We start from the raw sequence: 15,842 nt of genomic DNA, 5'->3' as shown, positions 1-15,842 counted from the left end.
TTGCCAATCACAAAGACTTGTATTGTTGCTCTCTGTCTCTATTTCTCACCTAATAAAACGCCTACCTTTGTGGCTGGAATTCCATCTCAGAATCTTAAAGGGTGGCTTTTTTTTTTTCTAAACTGGTGACACCATGCTTTCCTGTCTATCTGTTTGGACTGGACTGAGATGGAAAAGAGGGCTTGATTGATGGCAATGACTGCTTCTAGGAGTCAGGGATTCAGTCATCTCAACTGTGTTTATGTGTGTCTGAAAAGTGAGGGGGTGTGTTCATCAGGGGAAGATGTCGTCAAAAACACACCGTTTCTGTAGCCACCGCCGCAAAACAGGATTTTCAAGCACACTTGATTTCATCTGCATTAAGATGTGAAATCGTCCTTTTTTTCTAAGAAAATCTATTAAAAACGTTTATTGAAAAAAATATTTTTATGTATTTTCACAAAATAGCTTTTAAATAAACTTGCTTACATACTGGTTGGATAAAAACATCTTCATGTGTGAGTATACAGAAAGAAAAAATACTAAACAGCTTCTAGTTCGATATTTTTAAAGCCAAATACATTGCATTATGGGGGTGAGATGTTAAAATCATGTAATTAATTCCTATTCTGAACTTTCCTGTATATTTTATTCTTTAACATTTGGTGTTGATATGAAATATATGTCAATGCTTGGCATTTGGAATCAATCCTTCTATGTTTTTCTTGTTAGACTTGGTGCAGCAATTCTGCTTTATTACTTTTGTCTCTTTGTTTGCTTCAGTGCTTTTGCTGTTTGTATTTTTTCTGATGAGGACCGGGGTTGTTGTTCTTTCAAGAGGAGATTAGTATGTTTACACGCGATGAATAAACAAAAAAAAAAAAAAGTATGGTATGGTATTATTCCATCACATTTTAAAGTGACATCAAAAAGAAGCATCCACATTCACATGGTTTACGTGATGGTTAAAATGCCAAATAAGTAAGAGTGCCAAATTCTAGTGCCAGTAGATAAATATAGTCTTAATATACTCAATCACTGTCATCTCAGTGAATGTAAATGATTCTGATACATTCTGTAACTTTTGTAACTAGATGTACAGTTGGTGGCAATGACTAATACAATAGCCTTTCTGCTTTGTTTTCAAGTCTCCATGTATTTTGCATTAATCGGACAATGGAGTAGCACAAGTTGCATGTTGTTGCCGCAAATACTACATACGTTTCTTTCATTACTGCCAAACATACATTTTCATTTCAATGTTGAAGTTGTGAGGTTAAATGTTTGAAATTGGAAATACAATGTAAGACATATATACAATATAAACATATAAACATATATTTTATATAAAAGTTCAAATATGAAAAATTGTATCCCTTATCATAAGTACTCGATTTCCTTTTGCAGTACTTAATGCTACATTTAATTGTTTTAAAGATACAATATTACTTTTTAGTTGTCCAGACTCACCATAAGTTAGATACACAGGTTATGCAGATGAGCACATCTATTTATAAGATTTTTTTCCCCCCACTTTCAAATAGATCTACAACAAACCCCCTCCTGCACACAGCAGGGACATGAACTATACTATTATTATTACCACTGTTTTTGTTATCAAGTATAGAAGCATACGGTATATACCATAGTCGCTAATCAATTTCATTGCATATTCAGGCTATTTCACAGACATTTTGTATATGGAATGTGTGCTAACTTGTTTATTTTTTGGGACTCTTTCTAAATAAAAAGTGGCTGATCTATTGTTATCTTTTACTGTGTCATTTATTTGGAATCTCTTGCTTTGTATTTATGCTATTGAAATATTCATGTAGAGTTATTTAAGTTTTCATAAACATAACCTTACCTATGACTGATTTGTTTGCTTATATATAACACACATAAAGGGGAAATAAGTGACAGGTGTCACTTATTTCCCCTTTATGTGACCTGGCTGGGCTGTGATTTATATCACCCAAGGCACTGCACAACCATTTGTGCTTTCATTGCTTTTTCTGTTTAGCGAGATATATATATCACGTTACTAAACTTAGTTTGCCAGAGCTGAAGGCACATCACAGAAACTGTGCTAAAAAAAAGACAACAACAAAACTTACAGAGGATATGAAGACAAATACGTGTTTTTTTTGTTTGTTTGTTCTTTACTTTTAAGTACAACAACCTTTACAGTTGAAATGTATTGGTTAAATCTAGCGTTGTTGTGTGCTACAATTCTTGAAGTATAAAAACATCAAACAGTTTTGAGCTTAAATTGCTTAGTGCTGAAGTGCCTTTAGGTCACCCTACTTCTTCTGAGTGTTAATGAATTTCACACGTCTCCGTTAAGATGGTTGACTTTCTTCTGCTCCCTAAGATAATCCTCCTTTTCTCACATTCAAGCCATGTGTGCCTTTCTATCATGCCTTGTAGTTAATTACATCATATTAAAATCATGTTTTGCTGCAAGTAGAATCCGTAGACAGACACCCAGGAGCCACAGTTATTGCAACTATATACAGTTTATAGATAATGAATGTAAGCTCGACTAATAAAGTGAATGCACTTTCATCAGCAGGCAGAAAGATTTTGCCTTTATTTGTGCTTTTTATCCCTTAGTCGTGAATGGCTCATGGGTTATCGTCGTTACCGCCGGCAGGCGCCGTGGACACTGAAGTGTATGAATCTTTCTTTTACACATAAAAAGGTTCCTGTAAATGTGACATGTACTGCAGACCAGAGCACACTGAATCAATAAGAATCTCACCCTGCACATGCACATACTCAGATGTGAGAAACTTGTCAATAGAAATCAATGACATACATTTACTGGCCATGTGAGTCAGGCTGTCTGGGCAGAACAACATGATTTATTTTTATATTCCAATCTAGTTTTACTAATTACATTTTACATTACTATGTAATTCTTCAAAAGTAGCTTTTGCAAATACTCAGTAAAACGACTGTTTGATGCTGTGAAGTTGTACTTTTCTTAACTGTACATTTGGCAATTTAAAAGGAAATAAACATACACCGTTGATTTTCAAAGGCTTCTGATTCCACTAAGTCTTCCCACTTTATGTCATGCAAGGTGTTTGGTTATCTTTTTGTTCTACTAAGCTCATGGTCCCAACAACTTTGATTGTGTTCTTGCTTCTGAAAATCTGTGAAGTATTTCCCGCTTCATCTTTTCCACCTTTTGTCAAATGCAGGCAGAGACCTGCTTCATGTGCACATTTGTATATGCTGCATCATTTTCCTTTCATGTCATTCTTGTCATTCTGGGTGTATCTTGACATACTCCCAGAATTTCAAGCAATGATCCATTTTCATGAGTGTTTGTATTAGGCTCATGGGATTGCTCATTGCTTTGGGCAAAATCACACTGCTCCATGCACCTCTCTGTCGCCACTCTACTCACATATGCTGATTTAAACACTTGGGCATAGCAAAGAGGTTGCTCGCCATCTGCTACTTAGTTGGATCAGATGGCTTTGCTACTGGACGCATCTGGTCAGCCCAAACATTTTGTGAGGGTTTTGCCTGGTGGATGACTCAGTGGAATGAATTTAGCTTTCTAGTCCAAAAGCCATTTTAGTGTTTTTGTTGACATAAAGACAGGTGACAAATTCAAGAAAACCCCGGAGAGGAAACCTGGACCTCTCCAGTGAAGGGGAACCGGTGGCTCTGTCATGCCATCAGGGGCATTTTGGCAGAATAATTTTTGCTCACTTGACCCTTTAAACACAAGGATTACTGCAAATCAAGTTATTTTGAGTGATCCCATTTATGTTATGTTGAAACATTTCTATCCTGGTGGGCATGAGCTCTTCCAGAATAGCAATGCCCCCATTGCTACGAGGGGTCGACAATTTATATTTAAAACATTTATGTGTACACGGGGGAGAAGCCTCCACAGTTAAAATGCTTAAATTATACTATTGCATGAAAGAAGTATGTAAAATGTTAAAAATGTAAAAAATCAAAGAAGATAAAGTATTACGGTTGTGCTAAGTATAAACCCTTCCTATTTTATGTCCCATTATACTCATTTCTTTAATAATGAAAGGATTTTTTTAAACATGTAGTTATATTCCCACAAAATGCATTTTTCCTAAAAAAAAATAAAATGTAGGAACTTCCTGATAAACATAAGAATTTGTATTTTTTAGGTTTTATATACATTTTGATATTTTGCATTTGCAGCATATAATGTAGATAATTCCCCCTTTCTCAGCACAATCTTGCTGTTTGCAAAAACACAGATTTTTTTAACCTTAATTAGTCATCCTTGGAGCCTCCTTTTTTAGTTTTACTTTCCTTAACAGCGTTAGGGTTATTGAAGGTTATGAATGTCCCATGGCAACACTACCAACTTTGCGAGCATAGCTCCACTCTGAGGTTTGTTGCTATTCGTTGCTTTTTGTTATACCAATATTTTTGCCACTATTTTGTTTTTCCTTTATGTAGAAATGACTTACTGAAGTGACACTCTGCAGAAGCATTGTCATCATTTTACAATGTTGCACCACCTTTGTGTAATCAAGCTTGCTTATGGGCCATTAGTTCAGCCGATAACATCACGCAGGAATGGTTGACCAAAATGAATCTTCATCCATGTGAGCTATCAGCCTGTGATGTGCCAGCTTTGTCTCACTTCTTTCCTTTATATTGCTAGTTATCAGTGGTTGTTATGATATGTTTCTCCTTGGACTGAAGGTAATGATGACAGAAGGTACACAGGGAATGGCCTGAATCTGCCACCTCATATAGGAGACATCAATAGCACAGACAGGACAATGTTTCATCTTCAGGTCTATTAGCTAAGGCCTGACTGCCTGCCCTGGCCTCATTAAAGTCCAGCCATGATTCAGAAATGCTCACACAGCAACACTGGTGCAGATTTAAGGTGCATGAACTTTCTTAACATGATTTTATGTATATTTCAAAATAATATCGACTTGTTTACCCACTTGAACCATTATGGAAGATATTGTGGAAATGACAAATCTTGAAAGTTATTGAAAGCATAAGTTGGCAGTGCCCAGGCCTTTTATACGGCAATTTTAATACACAATCAACTCAGTTGACATCAGAATGATTCAGATGGTCATGGACAGGAACTTGTACTTGCAATCCTGAACAACAAAGCAATGTTTACTCCAGAGAGGTATTGCAAATTCAAATGCTAAGCAAGTGCCTTTTAATTGAATAGTTTAATTTTATTGTTACATTTCTTTAAACTATTTTTTTCCATTCAATTTAATCTCAGAAACCACTACAGTAGTTGTGATCTTACTGTCTGTCTGTCCAAGGTGTACCCCACCTCTCGCCCTATGGTAGCGGGGATAGGCACCAGCCCCCCTACGACCCTGATTAAGCATAAACAGAAGAGAATGGATGGATAACTTCCAAGTTAAATAGGTCTGCAGTGCATTTCATTAAAAAGTAAGAGCGATTTTATTATATTAAAAGTTCACAAATGACAGCAGGACCTCAACGCAAAAAAGTCACTACACTTTTGTTATATTTGGCAAGATAAGGACCCCTTATACTGGGTTCAGTTTTAAAAGATGCACTGAAAATCAACAAGTAATTATTGGTGCACTGAAGTGGGGCTCGGGTAAATGGTCTTTCTGCGACTGCAGTGCATGAAGAAAGTATTTACAGCAATTTACTTGTTCCACAGTTTGTCATTTGTCAGCCTTATTCCAAGATGGATCAAATTCATTTTTTATTGCAAAATTTGACACACAACACTCCATAATGACAAAGTGAAAAAAAGTTTTCTTGAACTTGATGAATTTATTAAAAATAAAAACAAAAATATAATCTAGATAAGTATTCACAGCCTTTGGTCAGTACTTTGTTGAAGTCTTTTTGAGTATGATGTTACAAACTTATAACTATTTTTGGGTAGTTTCTCCATTTCTTATTTGCAGAAACTCTCAAACTCCATTCAAATTGATTGGGGAGCATCCACAGCCATTTTCACATCTCCACAGAGATACTCAATTGGTTTCAAGTCTGGGCTCTGGCTGGGCCACTCTAAGACATTCACAGAATTGTCCCAAAGCCACTTCTTTGTCATCTTGACTGTGTGTTTAGGGTCCATAGTCCAGGTCCAGAGCACTCTAGAGAAGGTTATCCACATGCACTCATGGTGCTGTCATAAATGTTTTTGTTACCCAACACCTTTTGAACTTATGCAGCCCAGATATGATCACACTGTCCCAAATTTAAAGCTTGGGATTTTCTTTTCTTGTTATTTGATTTTCTTATTTTATTTTATTGTTCTTGGATATTGAGATTGATATCCTCCAAAGAGAAATGATGCACCAGTTCTGTTTTTTCAGAGATGGATTTTAGCGTTGTAGATTGTAGCATAACATCGTCATTTCAGGAAACTAATTTCCACTGCAGCTCTGATTAGTGGCCTTGTTCTATACCTCCTGATTACTGCCACTTATGTGTTGCCACAAATGTTTAGTTGCTCAACAATCTTCGTCTATTCTTTTCCATCTTTCTGAAGTTTATGATTGAGATTTCTTTAGAAACTCTTTTCCATGTTTGATATCCAGTGTTGGGCAAGTTACTTTGAAAAAGTAATTAGCTTTAGTTACTAGTTACTTCTTTAAAAAAAGTAACTGAGTTAGTAACTGCGTTACAATATTCTAAAAGTAATTAATTACTTGAAAAGTAACTATTGCATTACTTAAAAAAAAAAAAACCCTCTGGGGTCCAGGGTACAATTGGCCATTTTTAACTACTTTTGATTTTCCCTCCACATTTAACCTTTAAAAACTATTTACTTTGCCTTGTTTGGTATCATCCTTTTCAGCACAACCTCATGTGTCTGAATGTACAGTTATCTTTTCATTTTGACATACTGTATTAACACAATTGATCTAAAATCAGACAAAAAACATAAAATCAGAGTAGAAAAACATATATTTTTTACTGTAACAACCACAAACATGTTTAATGAATCATATTTCATAACTTTAAATGCAAATATAAATTGTCAATTTTAAAATCCTATGCACAAGTTTTGCAAACAACAAATTTATTTGCATCCATTTACCTTTTACCTTGATTTTTTTAATAACCATTTCAAACTATTTACAGAACAGTCAGCTGTTCTGTATTCAATAAGATGCCACACAAATTATTTGTGCAACTCCAAAAAAATTAATTCTGTCCACTATAAAAGAGAACATCACAGCCTGATACCTGCAGGTCTGACAGCAGCAGGTGTATCACTCCTCCTGTTTCTACCTGGAGACAGCAGTCGCCTCATTGTTCTGACACACAACACAAAACTATCCACAACACTACACACTAACTACACAAGACAACACATTAAATACACACTCCAAACACGCTAAACATCACAAATCTCTCACATCTCAAAACTCGCTCTCTCTCGCCGTCACTCCTAAAACTTCCCCTGTTTTTTTTTTTTGTGTTTGTTTGTTTTTGCTCATAAGCAGAGAGTGCTTGCTAGCGCTGTGTTTAGACAGTAAAGGTGACAAAACTATTGAGGAAAAAACGCCGCGTATATATTGTTTATCATGACTCTGGTTTTACGTGGCCTATCAACACAATTTAAAAACTGGTATATATCACCTTGTTGCTTTGTCTTTAAGTGGTCATGTGATTGGCTTACCACGACTACTTTATTCTTCCTCAGTCAAACAGCAGCACTCATGCGATTGTTTGGCCCCCTTAGCGCCAGGTGTTGTGCTAGAGTCTAGCACAACACCTGGGACGGTAATCACGATCACTGTCTAGCAGCTAGACAGTGATCGTGATTACCGTCCGCGGCATTTTCTTGTTAGTAACTGTAACGATAGGAATAGTAATTAGTTAGATTACTCATTACCAGAGATGGGCAGTACTGTAATCCGATTACTTTTTTCAAGTAAGGAGTAAAGTAAGGGATTACTATTGCAAAAACGGTAATTAGATTACCGTTACTTTCCCGTAGGAACGCTGCGTTACTGCGTTACTAAAACCGTGATTTTTTTGCAAGAATGTCTCATGACAGTGACATAAGCGAGTGCGACCTTCGTGACAACAGCTGTGTGCAGATCAACACTGGATAATATATCGAGTGCAGGAGAGAGTATGAGCGTGCAGCATTTAAAGCGTGGAAGTACTGACCTTACTTTAAGTTTGATTCCATAAAAAGTGACAAAAACATTAGTGTCCATTGTGCGTGGGAAGAAAACTTATTTTTACAGCAAAAAAACCCCCCTAAACTTCCGAGCAAGCACCGAGTACCTACCACGTGATGGGAAACTCACAAAGAAACTCGCGGATTCTTCCACTGACCGCTGCACACCTGCACCAGGGTAAACCTCCGCCTACCCCACTCCTGCTTTACAGGTGAAAATAGAGCAACAGGACCGCTAGTCTTTGACTTTATTTATTTTCTGCTGTGTTTTACTTGGATCTATTTGAAAGACTGAGTGTAAACACAAAAAAAATAATAATAATTTTATGTGCTGGAATGTGCAGAAAATAGGTTTAAATATTAAACAAATTTCTTCCAGTCAGAGAATGTTGCATTTAATTAAAATTTTGCTTGATGCATAAAGTTAAAAGATTAAAACTAATAAAACAAGTTTTAAAAAGGGACTTTTCCATTTGATTACATTTTGTATGATGGATTATGCAGAAAAAGTAGAATTGGGCTGAAAGATCTATCGCTTTATCACCTATTCAGGTTGTAAATCGTGTTTTTAAAAAGTAACTAAGTAACTAAGTAATTAATTACTTTTGAAAATAAGTAATCAGTAAAGTAACGGGATTACTTTTTTGGGGAAGTAATCAGTAATTAGTTACTGATTACTTTTTTCAAGTAACTTGACGAACACTGCTTGTTACTGAAAAAAAGTGCATGGAGGAAGACTAACGTTTTTTTTATACTGATTTGGTTCCCAGAGGATAATCTTCTCACATAATAAAATGTAGCCATGTTTAGTTACTCTTAAAGTTAAACTGAGATAATGTCACCAGTTGGGGCACACCCCTTTAAAACCAATGACATTTCCAATGCAGATGTGACATTTTCGTTTAATTTCTGCTCTCATTGTGCACAACTAACAATAGAATGGTTCATTAGTGTTGGTCCCTTATACCTTTCTTTATTTCTGATGGGGGGGGGGGGGGAGCTAGCACTTTCAAATGATGTCAAATCATGATGGTGGGTGATGAAAAATCGCCACTGACTGCTAAAGCCACTCACCCCTGTTATACTGAGCAAGAGACAAGCAACATATTTCTGAGGCACCAAGGTTGTGGGTGGTGTTATACTGTATTCTGTAAAACAGTTATCCTCTGGCTGGGTTGTCATGGCAACAGTATTAGCTGGGTTTCTCATGTCCCAGTACAGCGTGTCATCCCTGTAGCTGCACATTAACGCACTGAGGTGGAGGTGGGATGGAATGGGGGTTGCTCCATCATCCATACCTCCATTTTACGTTACTCCTGAGAATAAAACAACAAAACAAACAGCTATTGTATTTTATCAGTACACAATCTTATGCACTTCAGGTTGAAGTGACAGGGAGGGGGTGTTTCAAAATGAAACAAGGGCTTCAGTTTTGACCAAGGCTGAGTACATTTCCATGGTAACAGACCGTGGCAAGCTGTTGTTCTGTTGTCTTTGCTTTAAGCACATCGAAGGTGTACAAGCAGCTTTGAGGTGGCATTTCTTCTGCAAATGTCAGAGATGCAACTTCGCATCTCAACTGCTGCACACAAAGCAGCTGTGTATATTAGCAGTGACATTCAAAATAAAGCAAAATGACAAATTGGCTTTGATCACATTTGTTGAATTTATGAGCTGCCTCTGTGGTGTGACAGTTTAAGTATGATATATATGGTCCAATAAATCAGGTATCTGTGTGCCTGAAGCCTGTCCTTAATTTAGGTTTACCAAGACTAGAAATGATTTGGTCACATTTAAATGTCACTAACACAGGACAAAAAAAAGGAAGAAAACACTGAGCCTCTCTCTCAGTTTATTTGTGGAAATATTCTTTTCCTCACCTTCAGTTATGAGCATTGTTCATGCGCTCTCACACGTCAGAGCTGGCAGAGCAATAAACTAATGGTCAATCGCATAACATTGCGTGATATATGATGACGTATAGAGGACAGCTATTCTAAGACACTGCTCAGGAGCACTTAAGAAAATGGACCATACATAAAGCTTAGAAAAAATGTCATGGTCCCTGATTTTTGTCTTTATTTCCTGGTTTGAATGACTTTGAGTTGCTATTTTGGTTCCTGTTATTCCAGTGTTATATCTTTTGGATATCTGCTTTAACTTCTTCATTATTCTAGTTTTCATTCATGTTTTGATTAGAGATGGACCGATCCGATATTACATATCGGTATCAGTCTGATACTGACCTAAATTATTGGATCCGATATCGGAGAGAAATAAAAGATGTAATCCGATCCATTAAATATTACCAAAGCACCTCACAAAACTTGCAACACACTGTAACTCGCCTCATAACCTTAGCACGTCAGAGCAGTATGCATCACGTGATAGAGCGGCTGTGGCCTGCAAGACCTGTCTGTGGTCTGGTTGAGCATTTGGAGCTTCGCTACCAACCCGGCATTTCATCTCAGAGAAAGTTGTCCCCGAGAGAAGTTAAGCAAGTGTGTAAGTTCATCTCTGAATGTCTGTAAAGCATTCCCACGTTAAGCTTAACAACAAATTTATGGAGCATCTGCCTCGTCTCTCTTTCTCTCCCTCTCCTGCTGCTACTTCAATCATGAAACTGCTTAATGATCAGCTGATCGGCTTTTCTGTCGTGAGTCCGTCTCTCTTGTTTGTTTTTGGCCCACTTTGCACCAGAAAGAGGAAACCAGCGGCTGAACAACAGCAGCACTTTAAGCTTGATAAGCTGTTGTTAGAATTTATTTAATATTACTTTCTACAGCAGGATCCTTTTCTACGCAGCTGACGGCTGGTAACTGTGCAGGGGCGGATCTAGCAAAGTTTAGCCAGGGGGGCAGGTAGGGCATTAACAGGGAAAAGGGGGCACAAAGACATACTTTTCTTTCTTATTCTCATTTAAAATGTCGAGCTTTTTATTAAATAATTATCTGACACCCAAAGTTTTAATTTGATGACTTTGACTTTGCTATAGTACTTTTTCCTTTGGGAAGGCTGTGCAGTCTGCAGTTCTGTTAAAGAAAGATGTTGAATCTATTTAATATTTCTTGAACAATAATTGATTTCTGTGCATTTTTTTTTCACACTCCATCAAATTAAGGTCGATTATGTCGACTAAGCATCATGAGGTGGAGCGTGAGGGGTGGTTCCCTATTTTTTATTTTTTTTGTTGTTGTTGTTGCTGGGAGTTGGAACCCTATTAGTTAGGTTGCTTAATATTTACGCCAAGTACTCTTTAAAATACCAGAATAGGGAGGATGGTGTAGGTTTAAGTTTATTAGATCGATCAGTATTGCTGAACTATGAAATATTTTTTTTGCATACAGGTATAACAGAATAGCTTTAGTGTTGTTGTTTTTAAACTTGAGTATGAACTTATACAAAATGCAGCAAGATATTAAAAAAAACTGTTTTATTGATTAAAAAACACTATATCGGATTCATATCGGTATCAGCAGATATCCAAATTTATGATATCGGTATCGGACATAAAAAAGTGGTATCGTGCCATCTCTAGTTTTGATTGATGTTTTGATTTTTGATTTTCTTACATGCCTTGTGTAAGTTACTTTTACTGTGTGATTACTCTCACCTGTATCTCATTCCCCTTCCGTTTTCCATTCTCTAATCAGCCCTGCGTGTTTAAATAGTCCCCTCTCCTCTCTTGTCCTTGTCAGATAATTCGTCATCACTTCCTGCTGTGTGGTTACGGTCCCCTTTTGCCTCCCTGTGTACAGTCTGTGATCTCTTTGCGATTTTTTATTTAACCCTTTCGACTTCTGCTTTATGCTTACATTAAAGACTTTTTTTTTTTGGTTGTTACATCATTTTGCCTCTATTATTCTGTCATATGTTTACAAAATATCACCAACCATTAAAAACCAAAGGGTGTATTAGGAAACAGCAGGTTATGTTAAGCTTAAAGTCAGTTTTCTCTGTCACTAAAGAAAATGCCACTCTTTTCACCTGGCTAACTCATTCTGGCGTGGAGCAGGTTTTTATTTAGAATTGTCTGGAAGTGCCACATTTCCCCTGATTCTTTTATTTACAGCGTGCAATATAGATTCACTGCTGGGGGAATGCATTTTATATGTGCACTGCAGTTTGTTAAGTTGTATTTTATCAACATCACAAATGAAACCCGGCTGTAAAACTTGTGCAAACTGTGCATTGGATTGTTACTGGAATGTGCATATATTAATTTGGTGATGCAGGAAATAGATAAAAGTTTTTTTCTTGATTATAATCTGCTGGTAATTCTCTTTTACACTGCTACAGTTCCAGCTACTAGAACACAGAACACCCACCAACAATATCAGTTCAATAAATAAAATAATTTTTTCTTTGATCTGCCCATAAATTAAAGTAATTTGTATGACTCCTTTATTAGGCTACGGGGAAGTAACCTGTAATGTTTGAGGTTTCGGAGCTCAAATGTGCAGCTGGAAAGCATCATTAGAAATAAACAGCAGCACTCAGGGTGCACTCAGCATTAAAATAATCAACACAAATGAAAATGTATATTAAATTGGACTGTGCACTAAATTGCAAGATTTATGAGTTTCTGCGCTTGTCTTGTTTGCAGTAGCGCTGCCTTTACTGTTAGATTTCTAATGGTTTTTATCAGACTTATCAGTGTTTTATCATCATTATCATAATCTAATGACTCAGGTAGGCACACTAAAAGGTTTCATTTTGCGCAGAAGAAGAGTCATATGGGCCATGACCCATTTAATTTCTGTCCATTTAGTGCATATGTCTGGCGCCTTTTTATTATAACAATTTAACTTAAATTAACCAGATATAATCTATGCATATATAATATTCAGTATGGCAGTCACAGTCTGAGTATGAGTTAGAGCACATGTGATTTCCAGTGCTCTTCACTTTTTAAACCTTTATTCCAAACATTTCACAGATTATAAAGCTGCCCTTTATCAGCATTATTTCAAAAGGTTTTCAACAGGTGTTAATGAATTATGTTGTTGTGCTTTTACAAAACTCAGCTAAAGACACAGAAAGAAATGTACTCTAGTCAGATTAAATTTACACTCGTTGTTCAAAGGATGTCATAGCATCAGAGTTTTGAAGATATGAATCTTTTCTTCTTTTTTTTTTGTCAATAGAATTTTGAAGAAAAAAAAAGATACGTTTTAAATCCCAAAACGTACACTGAAAAAGTCTTAGTCAAGGACCTGCAACATTTTTGGTATTAAACAATGCTGCTCTTCATCAGTGAAACATTTCTCCTGCAGTCACAATTATTTCTCTCACTCTCTCTTATTGTCAGAATGAGAAAGTCATAGTTGTGCATTCTGTCAATTTATCAATGTTTACTGCATTATTGCTGGTATTCACAGCAGGTCAAAACAAACCTCAGGCCATCACAAAACGCTTAATGTTCCTCAACAGTACTCGGTTTTCAACACCCCTGTAATGCAGGGTTGTTGAACTCCAGGCCTCAAGGGCCGGTGTCCTGCAGGTTTTAGATATCACCCTGGGTTAACACACCTGAATTAAATAATTAGTTCATTAGCAGGTTCCTGGAAAACTTTTTGACATTTTGAGGAGGTCATTTAGCCATTTGAATCAGCTGTGTTGGATCAAGGACACATCTAAAACCTGCAGGACACCGGCACTCGAGGCCTTGAGTTTGACACCTGTGGTGTAATGTCTTACTGTAATCACATTAACTTTTTTTCCTGTAATGCAGTAATGTAATACACTACTGTTCTTAATCCACTAATCCAAATTCAGCAACAATTAATTCTTTACTTGATTTACAAAGATTGTTCAATTACCTACAGAATGTGCAAAGAGAAAATAAATCAAACCTGCATTTATTTCCACAGCATCAAATAGCGGATTTATTTCCTGTGAAGGAAAGAGGAAGATTGAGAGGTGCTCTACAAGCAAGCTTATAGAACTGTAGCCCTCAGTTCTACCCGTAAACTTTGCTTTTGGCTTTGTGATAATATTCTACCATGTGCCTGTATCCTCTTTGGGATGTGTATTTGTGTTAGGGTGTGGAACTGAAGCATAGGGTTGATATTATTCATTGGTAACCATGATGATGCATTATAATGCAAAAGGACCCTAGCAAGTAATGTATTACTTTCTCCAGTAAGTAATTAAGTAAACTTTATGCATTACTTTTGCACTTTTTCTTCCTTTAAAGAAACTAATGTGTGATATTTTTTCCCCACTCAGTGGACTGGCAGACAGTGGAGAACATTTGATAAACAAAAACTTCTCCTTTATTAAAAAGCCCTAAATTAAGTTTATTTTCCTGTTTTCAGCATCTTGTAATTTGTTTGAGGAAAATGAAATACAAAATCGACCCAGAATTCAACACGCCCCACTATTTAAAGTACATTTCTAATTCAGCAAAATGCCACGGCAAGTTGATGTACAATGAATTATATATGAAAGAAACTTCAAGTCTAGAAAATAATGATGACTTGGATAAGAAAAAGGTAAACAACTTTGCTGCTCATCTGAAGAAGGCCAAATTTTGCAGCAGCTGCTTTGGGTGTGTTACAGTGAGTTACCATCTGTGCAATAACATCCAGGAATCTAAATATCAGCACCTTGCTATTTTAAGTCTATCTGTTAGGATGCCTTGGTCGTTGACCCAGTGTTTTGAGTTTATTATATTATTTATCATTTCTAGTCTTTGGTTTCTTTGTTAGAGTTCTATCTTATGGTTTATGTCTCTGTGTCTGCCCTGGTCCCACGTCTCTGTTCCCTCTGTTGTAGTGCCTGCCTGTGAGTCTGTGGCTGTAAGTTCAGTATGTGTTATGTTTCCTGTTTTACTTTGAAAGTCCTTGTCTCATGTAAATGCGTCTGGTTGTGCTTCCTTTGTCTCGTTAGGCCTGATTTGCCCCAGCTGTGTTTCCCTCCTGTTACCCATTCCCTGATTGCTCCTCTGAGTATTTAAGCCCTGTTTCAGTTCAGTCTGTGTTGTGATCTACTGTTTACTATGCTGTGTGTTCTGGCTGTTTGCCTGAGTTTGATTTTTGGAGTCTCAGTTTTGTTACCTTTTTTGAGTTCAGCATTAAAGCTGTTTTGAGTTCCCGTCTGTCTCCGGAGTCTGCACTTTGAGTCCTTTTCCTGCCTGCACACAGCCGTTCCATAACACTATCTTTATTCAAAAATAGTGGTTTCCACTGATGATAACCTGTTATTTGCTTTGTTTTACAGATTACACTTAGTGATCAGTGATGTTGTATGATTGAATGCATGTACCTATATAGATGTTTCTTTACTGTTGTTGTTCTTTTTTTTTAATTTTAGCTGGAAATGAATGAAATACAAGGCAGATATTTCACATCTTAAGGAGACATTAAGAAATGGTTCTCTTTTAAAATACACCATTTGGTTCTGAATGTCTCACTTTTTGATGGCGTTACCATTGTCAGTGGTGAAAGAGGAAGTGGACCTTACATCTGTAAAGATGGATCTTCCATGTCTGCTAAAGACCACCTAAATTGATGTAGTTAAATGCAGACCCTACCACAGCTCAAGAGAATTTTGTGTTGTCTATATCACAGCAGTGAATTTAGCTCCAGACGTCAATTCTAACGTAGTACTAGGCTACCTGCTAAATGCTATCAAAAAGCAATGGAACTCACAACGTGATGGGATTTTTATTTTGGCTGAGATG

General features: G+C 36.7%; 1 protein-coding gene across 2 annotated transcripts in view; it reads left to right on the top strand.

Moving 5' to 3' along the window:
- The window catches only part of gria2b (glutamate receptor, ionotropic, AMPA 2b), a 56,424-nt gene extending 54,671 nt beyond the window's left edge, over window positions 1-1,753 (top strand). For both annotated transcript variants that reach the window (XM_085177573.1, XM_085177565.1), the window contains exon 16: window positions 1-1,753. This exon is cut by the window's left edge and continues 331 nt beyond it. The gene's annotated coding sequence lies outside the window, so the exon portion shown is untranslated.
- Window positions 1,754-15,842: the final 14,089 nt, after the last annotated feature.

This window comes from Neolamprologus multifasciatus, chromosome 2 (assembly GCF_963576455.1).
Source record: "Neolamprologus multifasciatus chromosome 2, fNeoMul1.2, whole genome shotgun sequence".
In the NCBI taxonomy this organism is placed as follows: Eukaryota; Metazoa; Chordata; class Actinopteri; order Cichliformes; family Cichlidae; genus Neolamprologus; species Neolamprologus multifasciatus.
This window is presented reverse-complemented; position numbering and strand designations above follow the sequence as displayed.